Source organism: Perissodus microlepis, chromosome 1 (genome assembly GCF_051167445.1).
Source record: "Perissodus microlepis isolate ML-2025 ecotype Zambia chromosome 1, ASM5116744v1, whole genome shotgun sequence".
NCBI classification, from domain to species: domain Eukaryota; kingdom Metazoa; phylum Chordata; class Actinopteri; order Cichliformes; family Cichlidae; genus Perissodus; species Perissodus microlepis.
The window spans coordinates 10,157,230-10,167,619 of NC_140461.1; positions in this window are offsets into that span (position 1 = coordinate 10,157,230).

The following is a 10,390-nucleotide window of genomic DNA, read 5'->3' on the forward strand; positions in this document are numbered from 1 at the left end:
GTACTTTCAGCCACAGCAGGGCTCTATCTATCGAGTGATTTGTGACTTGGTGGCCAAAAAGCTATACACATGATTATAAATGAACTGCAGTGTTGCTGCATATCTGCTTGAGAGGCAAGCAAGCGTCCTTCTGCAAACAACTTTACCATATCAGACTAATGATAGTGATATTTATGGTGATATTCATGGTTTTTTTTTTGTTGGTTTTAGAAGGATTTAATATTTTTCCATATTGTATTAGAAATATTTAAACCAGTTTTTAAAAGATTGTAAATTGCAATATGTAAACAAAAAACTCAAAGACCACATAAAAAACACAGCTGTTTAAGTGCACCATGTTTTATAAGAATGGCAGCTGCACTATACCTCTCTATGCCATGCAAAGCAAAGACTGAATTTCAAGTATACAACAACAGCATGTGGTAAATTTTAAAAGGGAAAATTATCCTTTGGTCTTTTACCTAAATATCATTCAAAGTCTAGTATGAGGAAACATCCCAATTCATAATTCTTGATATATATCAGTAGTGGTATAATGTGTTGGATGAATTACTTTGCAAACACAAAGCGCCTGGAGCGTGACCTGTGAAAATTCCATACAATGACTCTCCAGAGCTGAAGGAATTCATTTTCATTTCCCACCGGCCGTCCTAATCACCATGTCTCACTGTGACAGAGAGTTTACACAGGCTGATCACATATCAAGAATAGGACCTTAAATTGGTTTCAGTGCTGTCAAGCAGTAGTAACAGTGAAATGTAACCAAATTAAATTTTCTTGACCAAAACTGCATCATTAGTATTATTTGACTGTAATTGCATATTCTTTCTTTCTTTCTTTTTTATGATAAATTAGATATGTCAATGGATATTGTGATGAGACTGGCATATAGGACACATCATAGAAAAACCATCTGCTACAGCTCTGCATCCTCTTTAATCCCCTGATCTTCAATTGACATCTTTCAAATCTGCAATGAGATATACAGATTTAAAAGAAAAAAATCTGATTACGCACAAATGTTATATATTATAGAGATTGTTAGCTCATCATTCTTCCAGAATTAAAACGCAAAAAAAAGCCAATATCATCACATGCATTTTTTAAAAAAAACATTAGGATAACAAACTGCCTTCAATAATAACAAGAAATCAGAAACATGGAAAAGTCCATCTTTGGTGTTCCAGGTCGTTTTAATGACAGCAGTCCAGGGATTAGAGATGTGAATGGAAACTGAGTAGCAGTAAAAGGAGCAGAGATGGGCGTTACTGTAATCTGATTACTTTTTTCAAGTAACGTGTAAAGTAAGGGATTACTATTGCAAAAACGGTAATTAGATTACCGTTACTTTCCCGTAGGAACGCTGCGTTACTGCGTTACTAAAACCGTGATTTTTTTGCGAGAATGTCTCATGACAGTGACGTAAGCGAGTGCGACGTTGTGACAACAGCTGTGTGCAGATCAACAGTGGAGTGCGGGAGAGAGGGTGTGTGCGTGCAGCGTTTAAAGCGTGGAAGTACTGACCTTATTTTGAGATTGATTCCATAAAAAGTGACAAAAACATTAGTGTCCTTGTGCGTGGGAAGAAAACTTCTTTTTACAGCGAAAAAAAACCCCCTAAACAAGCACCGAGTGCGCTACCACGTAATGGGAAATTCACACAGAAACTCGCGGATTCTTCCACTGACCGCTGCGGCACACCTGCACCAGGGTAAACCTCCGCCTACCCTACTCCTGATTTACAGGTGAAAAAAGGACCGCTAGTCTTTGATTTTATTTATTTTCTGCTGTGTTTTACTTGCATCTATTTGAAAGACTGAGTGTAAACACAAAAAAAATATTTTATTTTATGAGCTGGAATGTGCAGAAAATAGGTTTAAATGTTAAACTAATTTCTTCAAGTCAGAGAATGTTGCATATAACTTAATTTTTGCTTGATGCATAAAGTTAAAAGATTAAAACTGATAAAACAAGTTTAAAAAAAAAGAGACTTTTCCATTTGATTACATTTTGTATGATGGATTATGCAGAAAAAGTAGAATTGGGCTGAAAGATCTATCGCTTTATCACCTATTCAGGTTGTAAATCGTGTTTTTAAAAGTAACTAAGTAACTAAGTAATTAATTACTTTTGAAAATAAGTAATCAGTAAAGTAACAGGATTACTTTTTTGGGGAAGTAATCAGTAATTAGTTACTGATTACTTTTTTCAAGTAACTTGACCAACACCGAAAAGGAGTGATATAAGCATGAGAATAGGGATGCTGTAGAAATCAATATAGCATTGCATTTGCATTGCTTTGATCATGTACAGCAGGACCGCAAGATTAAGTAATACAGATTCTCCCTGACAGGCCGATCATTAACACTAGTTTGCAATCTGTGTGTGTATCCGCTCGTCCTGTCTAACGCCTTGGGAAAGACAAGTGTTCTACATAAGTGAATTTAGGAGGGCACATGTAAGACAGTGGCTGTAACAAGCTGAATGGTGAGCTAGGTGTAAATCATTGCCTGACTTCAAGCTAGTTTTGTCAAAAGCATATGAGTTGAAAAAAGAGGGTAAGTGAAATTAGTATCTTTGCCTATAAATCTAGAAGTTGCCTTAAACTTCCATCTTTCTGCTTTCAGTCATTACACTTAACTAATTTACAGTTTTTCTCAGTTGCTTTGACGCAGTTCTCACATCAGGAGCATCGTTCTCACCACTCTTAATGTAGTTAAGAGCACATTTCCCCATCCACATTAGCTCTTTTCAATTACCTTAATGCTGTCCAACACTGCATACGTGTTTTCAGTTAAATCATTTAAAACTGTTATCAAGTAGGTATGAAATAGTAAGGTCAGTCACACATGCTCTGTGGCAGTAGTGAAATGGCCACTTATTTGAAAGCAAATAGAAAAGTTCAGATGAAAGAAATAGAAACACATACTCCCAGCCTTGTATCGCCGGTACATGTCATGGCACTGCTAATTACACATAATCATATACTGTACCATGTTGTAAGTGTGCTGTACTATACAGGAGTCTAGGCTATGCTCTGAGGTTATATATATTTTTTGTTCTCCGTTTTTTGATACTACCAGGGGTCATTTGCAATAGAAGGATAACAGGAAGAGTGAAAGTAGTGAGACCTGCTGTAATTTATGCTTTGGAGACAGTGGCATTCACAAAAAGACAAAAGGCCAAGCTGGAGAAGACAGAACTAAAGCTGCTTAGATTTTCACTAAGAGTGACCAGGAGGGATAGCATCAGAAATTAGAAAAACATTAGAAATCATATCAAAGTGACAGCTCAGGTTGAGCAGTTTGAAGACAAAGTTAGCGAGACAAGGCTGAGATGGTTTAGATATGTGCAGAGGAGGGATGTTGTACAAAGGCTGTTGAAGATGGAGCTGCCAGGGGGAAAAGAGCAAGACTACAGAAAAAGTTCACAGACGTAGTGATGGAAGACATGAAGAGTGTTGGTGTGACAGAAGAGTTAGGGATAGGGTGAGATGGAGGATGACGCGCTGTAGCGACACCTAAAGGGAGCAGCTGAAAGAAAAAGGAGATAGCATCACATAGTTACACATGTATCATTTTGCTTTTCTGTATGAATTGTGGCCTCAGTTTCCTGTTCTTAGCTGACAGGAGCGATCCCCAGCGGGGTGGCTTTGTCTATTTTGTGCAGCAGTTTCACATGTATCATTGGCCTTTTCTGGATTCCAGCTATTTTGTATTGTTTCAAATAATCTTCCATTTCTGCATCTGTATATGTTTTACCCTACATTAGGCCTACATTTTTCAGTTCTCTCTCCAAATCAGAAAGGTTTTGATAAAACCTTATAACCACTTGGTGTCAGAGTCTTAAAACCGTGGTTAAAAGGTTTTTATTCATTGGTTCAGAGTTCAAGTGATTGACTGACTTTGAGTGTTTTGACATATGTGAATAAAGACTTTTGCACAAAGTCTTTTTTAGGAGCTTTTGTTAGGAAAAATATCTTAACTGTTGAATGACATTAATGTGAGAATTGCATCAAAGGAATCAAGGAAAACTAAGTATACTGATCCATGAACAGAAAGTACTAATTCATATTGCACTGTTATTGACATATCAACTTTCTGGTCACAGTCTATCCATTTTTGCGTAGTCTCAATGCTCATATTCACATGAACAAATGAAATACAGAGAAGTGAAATAAGGTCTCACTATGCCCAGATGTGAACATTACTGTCTCTAAGAAATTGCAAATATCAGAAATATAAAGTGTAATATATAATGTTGTGGATTATGTTTTTTTTATATATATATCAGCTCTTACTTACTATTGTGCATTAGGGAAAAAAGAAGAAAGAAAAAAAACCCCACCTGCCCTCTATCACACTAGGATCAGCAGATTAATCTCGGTAAGATGTAACACACACAGATGGTCAGAAAGAAAAAATTAGAAAAATATGCCATATGAATACATTTGTCTTGTGTAATATCAAATAAGATTCATCTATCACAGAGATAATGGCTTGATGCATTGGTATACTTAGCATAGAGACAAAGTTAATTTCTTTATAGGCCAAATAATCCTACCAAGATTTCCTGTAATAAAAATCTTTTATGTGGGAGTATTATATAAATTGATTGCAAGCCATCTTTCTGGTTTGCACTGATTAATTTGTACTTACATTTCATTGCTGCAAACACAATGCACTCAGGATATACTGAGGAATTACTGGATTTCTGCTGCTAATTTGTTGTTGTTGTTAAAAAATAAATAAATAAACTGCCTGTGGAGATTTTAGTTATTACACTACTGAGTTTGTTGTTTAAGAGGATGTAGACAGAAATATGATATGCCAGTTTAGAGAACCATGGTCACAGATCCCCAATGGTCAGTGGGGCTCCACTTCCTGTCAAAGGTCTTTTTCAATATCCTACAAACATGGTGCTTTGCATGCTATCCAGTAGTTAAAACACAGGGGGGCTGTGGGTTGCAGATGCAGTCCTAAAAGTGACTAAGATCACAGGTAGCAGCAATAGAAGGAGGCATGACTTCCACGGGTGGAACACTGACTCATACATCCACCCAAGTCTACAGCTACATCTCAGAACAAAGCTGTTTTCATGCAATACATGCTACACTCTGGCCTTATGGTAAAACAAGCCATCCCTGTTGATAGATATGGAATCTAATGTCAGGATAGAAAAGCAAAGGCCTTTTGCAATACTCATAATAAATCCAAATTATGTCAAGGATAACATCAGAAACTGACTCACCTTATAACAGAAAACTCTCAGGCTTTCAACATCTTTTGCCTTTTAAAAATGAACGTATTGACCATCTACATGTACAGATATCTGTCAAAAGTGCACACACCTAAAACCCTTTTTAAAACCATACATTTTAAAAAAAGCTGTGTTTGTTAAACTGTGTTCATATAGGATACTCAGCTTTTTTTGTACTTGCCAGAGGGGAAAAGAGTACTTCAACCTTTTCTTCCTAACAAGGGGAGAGAGGTCAAACTGGAAAAGCACAAAAAAACCTTAATCAAATCACGCACCCCCCTGACTTCAGAGGTGACATTGGGTTTGTTATTGACACAGAAAAGGAAATTCAGTTTTGTCTGGAATTTGCGATGGTACAGCCAAACAATAATAATGTATGACCCATTGAGCTTTAAAGGAATTACGCTTATCTTCCAGGAAGCAGGTTTGGTGAGTTAACTGTTCGGATTTATTTCGGCTTTACATGTGACTGATGACTGAATTTGGAGAAACAAAAAGCAAAAAAAAAAAAAGTTAAATTAAGTCCAGTTGTTGAAGCATGCTGCAAGATACACATCAAATTAAATTCACACACTCTGTTTTTGTGTGTGCCATCTAATTAGATTAAAGCTGCTTACCAGAGCATACTGCACTTTCTTGAAATAAAGGCCTGTCAACTTTCCTGTCAAATTTCCCCAATAAAACAAAATATTAAACCGAATCTGTTCTTGTTTGGCAATTAATGATACAGTGTGACAATTCAATACACTAAAAAGATGCTCAGAAACCAGGAAAGATGTTGCCAGGCCTCGTGGCATTCTTTATTTAATGAGTTAAAGGAAGTAATTGATTTCCCAAAGGGGCGATGTTGTTTTGGAAACACTATTTTCATTTTGTTCTAATGGACAATTACTTAACATAGGATTGTTTTTTCCATTCCTAATTATACTCCAAGGGAAAGAAAAAAATCACCATTTGCATAAAAAGTGGTGTTCATCTATGAACTCAAATTATAGGCAGAAATATTCACAGGTAAATGGTTTCTGGAGGCTGGAATCCTGTAGTAAAGTTATAATTGTCTAAAGTGTTTACTAATTTATATGTTAAGAGAAGCAGAAGCTTCCAAAGCTGACATTTGCAAACTACATAATAGCTAATGTGCCGCACAGCTCTCAGAACTGTCAAGAGCACCAGACAGATGGCAGCATTTCAACACTCCTTTCAGTTACTTGCATCATGCACTATTTCATTTTCATCCAACAATCCAGGTAGCAATGTTCCTGACTTTTCAAGGCTATCCATTTACTGTGACGGCCAAATCAGATCCTTACTGAAAAATTCATCCCCAAATGTCAGCCTGCGCACAACAAGCAATCGGCACGGCGCTCCAAAATACCACGGTGAATATTTTAGAATAACTAAAAGCAATCCAAGGTAGACATTTATATTTCATATGCATGTCCTTGTACCTCACGATATCTTTGAGAGTAATTTGTCTTTGATGTAGGCGAGACATCAATATTTGAATTTCTTAAAAAATCACACTGGATCAAGGTCAAGCCCAAGAAACTGGATTAACAACAAGCTTTTTAGTTGGTCTAAGGTTTGTTATTTGAAACTTATAACCTAAACTTTTATATATACTATAGATAGACATAATTTATATGTACTTGTTAACATATAGATATTAAGCTACAGAGATAGCTTTTCTGCTGCAAAAGAGAGAACAAATTGTGAAATGTTGTGGCACGGTCAGCCATCTCTTCACTTGCTTGTTTCCATCTGCTGTTGCCAGTTTCTGCCACAGAGTGGTGCAGACGCTGCTGTCTTGGAGTGAGGCAGGGCCAGCCCCGTGTCCCATAAACACACACAAATCATTTACATGCTGTACTCATCAAAGGCAACTCTTCCTCATCTCCGCAGAGATTTGCTGCTGATCTGAGCTTCCAATATTGCATCTCAGAGCGTTGCGGCTAACCTTTGCAACTGCCAAGAATGTGATTAATTTTTTAAATACAGCTGTTGACCTATTATTGAGATGGAGAAGAGCCACGCGAGACACTCATCTCCTCTCTGCTGTATAATGGAATGCATTATTGCATCAGTGTTTACAAGGCGTGCTAAAAGAGAGACAGAATGAGGGAGAAAGCATTAAATAAAGCAATTCAGCTAATGTCGCTTTGGGCCTTGTGCACACACAAAATGCCAATCAAAAGTCGCAATTCTTTGATTCATTGCAGTTTGCGCTGGCAGTTGCATCTGAGAGAAGAGCGGTGACACAATGTGGAACAATAATTACCCCGCAGTGTTAAAGTCCTCCAGTGTCTTGGTGCTTTCATAAATAAAATATGTTCAAGATAATGGATTTATGCTCAATAATTCATCATCAGAATGTTTCAAACCAAGTGATATGTGTCGCAGTATTCTGTAACACAGCGCTTAGCCAAATTAAGTTATCTTGAAACAGATTTATTGACAGGGCTACTGCTGGTTTCATTTACTCAGCAACCATTTCTTAATTACCCCTGCAAAACACATAAAACAAATAATGCCAATGGACTGATTCTAAACCACTCAGTGTCATTATTAACTACACACCGTGCATTCGAGTCCGGACCAAAAAGTACCAAACATTACAACTCGCTCAAACACTTTGAGTGGCTCTGAGTTAGAGTGAGAGGAGAGCAGTGGGACTGTGATATTTGTCATTCATGACCTTGGTGCTAGCCAGCCATACAGGCAGTTTGGTTTGATGACCCATCAGAGAATCTGTCTGGGTCCTTGCAAAAGCCAGAGGACCAGGGTGACATCCAGGTCTGCGGTCTGTTCAGCTGGACGGGGGTCAATCAGTGGGGCTGAAGATCCAAAGCCAGCTGGAGAGCCATGATTTGACTGGCCTTCATGTCCAGAGTGTCCCATTCCCAGAAGCAAGAGGAGGCCTCACTGGCACGTTGGAGAAGGCTGCTCATCCTCATAATTAATTGCATGAGTTTGTATGGTGTAGGACCAGCACAAGCATATTGCGGTTTTGCATTAGATTGCTAGAAAGACAGAAAACGCACACACACACATATATATAAACAATGAAGTACAAATCATCTGTGTTAGTGTAAAGCAAGCCCTACAAATGTGATTATGGTTAAATCAGTTGTCTCAGCCACAAACAAATACAAATGGGACAGATGCACTTGCAATCAACTGCAACAAGATACCCACTTTAAATAAAAACAACTCCATTTCATCAAAACACATATGCGATGCTTAAATCTAGAAAAGGCTTAAGCATCCAGCAGAGAATGAGGGAGAGAGAAAAACAATTTACATGCAAATCAAACCTTATCATCTCCATCTCTTTATGCCACTTTTGCCGACAAAATTGCATTCATATGCACAAAGGCATTCAATTACTGTAGCTGTGGCTCAACTTTTCACATACCAGCATTTTCTATTTGGAGAGGCAGGCCCATGTACATTTAATAGGTAGCCATTCTGTTCCCCGGCTCTGCGAGAGATCACTGCCAGTGTGTCAGTTAGAGGAGATGGCAGCATGTATCAGTGCATGAAATAAAGCTCATGCTCCAAAGTGACAGGTCCTGGATATTGTTGGCAAATGGATGTTAAATTCACTCTGCAACCACCAACAGCAGCCCTGGCTATGAAAAATTAACTGTACTCTGGCTAAAGGGAAGGGAAATTGCTTTGCTAGATATAGCACAAAATCCTGTTTGTGAGCTATCCATCTGTCAGATCTCTTTGCAAAAAAAGTCCTTCAGCTCTCTCTATTAAAGAGTCTGCTCTCATATGCTGTTCAGAGTAATCCAGTATGAGAGCGGAAACAAAGAGATGTCAAAGAGAGTTAGAGTAAATCCTAAATCTGTGCTGTAGATTACAAATCAGGAAAGAACACTGGCTCCAAGGGCCACAAAACAGACCAGGTACTTGTTATATGTGAACCACTAGAGGGCACCAATCACCACTGTAACTATTCAATAGTTAAAGTAGGTTAGTTCACTTAGTGTACATTATAGTCTTTGGGAAGCGAGTGTTATACACCAAACTACATAAGAAACATTCTAAAGGATACATTTTCCACTGCACAAGAAATATTTTGTAAACCTTTAGTTATCCAGGGGCGTGATTTCCAGGGGGTTTAGGGGGGTTATGACCCCCCCCCCCAATAATTAGACCCAACCAATATAATCCCCCCAATAAAATTTCAGGTATTACCAGTAAAATAGTATAATGTTTAATCATCTGGGAAATAGATTTATTTCAGCACAAAGTTACGCTGATGTATATATACACAAGGCCTGCTATTATATATATCTTTCATCTGCAGATTGCTGTCATTAAGTAAAATGTCTCATGAGGTTTGAAGTCAACTCATGGTAAGCAGCAGTGTATTTATTTATTGTTTTTTTTTGTTTTGTTTTTTTACCGTGTACTTATTTTCTATAACATGTGTACAGGGATAAGTCAGCATTAGCAAATTCCCCCCCCCACACACACACACTCTCACCCTTATTAGTTTTCATGGGTAGAATACATATGGTTCACTTGGCTCTCTCTAGCTTCCAAATATTGAGACCAGTTTCGCACCCTACCAGTAGATGTCAATCTACCACTTTGAATAACTTCTGGCCTTTCTGCAACTGGGTGTCGCTGTTTTTCTCTCCTGGCAAGGTAATATATTGTGTGGTGACGCTCAGCAGCTTTGCGTCAGTGAATTCCAAATTAATCCAGTATAATGATTTCCTCCCTCTCCCCCTACCCACCGCATCGCGAATGATTATTTAGAAATTCATGAATAGGGATAGAAAATCGGTCGCTGGAAGTCAGAAAGTTAGAAGTGAGGTGTGGCGGTGCTCTAAGACAGCAGTGAACAGTGCAAAAAAGTACCAAAAAGTCGCCCACTTCTACCAGTTATAAAGTTATTGGCTGAATTGGTTGGCAGAACTTACTTTAGTAAACAAATAGGTGATTTTAAGTTTGGAAAGAAAAATCATAAAGATCATTCCCAAACAAACAAAAAAGTCAAACAATATGCTGAAACCTCTTGGCATACAGGTTATAGTTTATCTTGGAATCTGCACATATTAATTTAAGAAATACACACTTAAAAAGCAGAAGGTCGTCATGGGTTTAATTGGTC